At 63.4% G+C, this 290-nt stretch overlaps 1 protein-coding gene across 1 annotated transcript in view; it reads left to right on the forward strand.

Moving 5' to 3' along the window:
- The window catches only part of LOC110032714 (protein JINGUBANG-like), a gene marked incomplete in the record, with an annotated part of 2,288 nt that overhangs the window by 1,107 nt on the left and 891 nt on the right, over positions 1–290 (forward strand).

Here is a 290-nt window from a genome sequence, read left to right on the forward strand (position 1 = left end):
GGTGAGCGGTTCGTCGGACAGGACGGTGCGCGTGTGGAGGAGGGAGGGGTTGGGGGCGCAGCACGTGCGAGTGGCGGTGCTGACGGGGCACACGGGACCGGTCAAGTGTTTGGCCCTACAGGAGGACGTGGAGGGCGGTGGTGAAGTTGGCGATAAAAGGTGGTTGCTTTATAGTGGGAGTTTAGATGGGTCGGTTAGGGTTTGGAGGTTGGCGGAGCGGCCGCCGCCGGGCATGGTTGGGCGGGTTAATTGTGTTTGAGGGGGGGGAGGGGGGTGGGGGTAAAATGGAA

Source organism: Phalaenopsis equestris, unplaced genomic scaffold (assembly GCF_001263595.1).
Source record: "Phalaenopsis equestris unplaced genomic scaffold, ASM126359v1 Scaffold001013, whole genome shotgun sequence".
NCBI classification, from domain to species: Eukaryota; Viridiplantae; Streptophyta; class Magnoliopsida; order Asparagales; family Orchidaceae; genus Phalaenopsis; species Phalaenopsis equestris.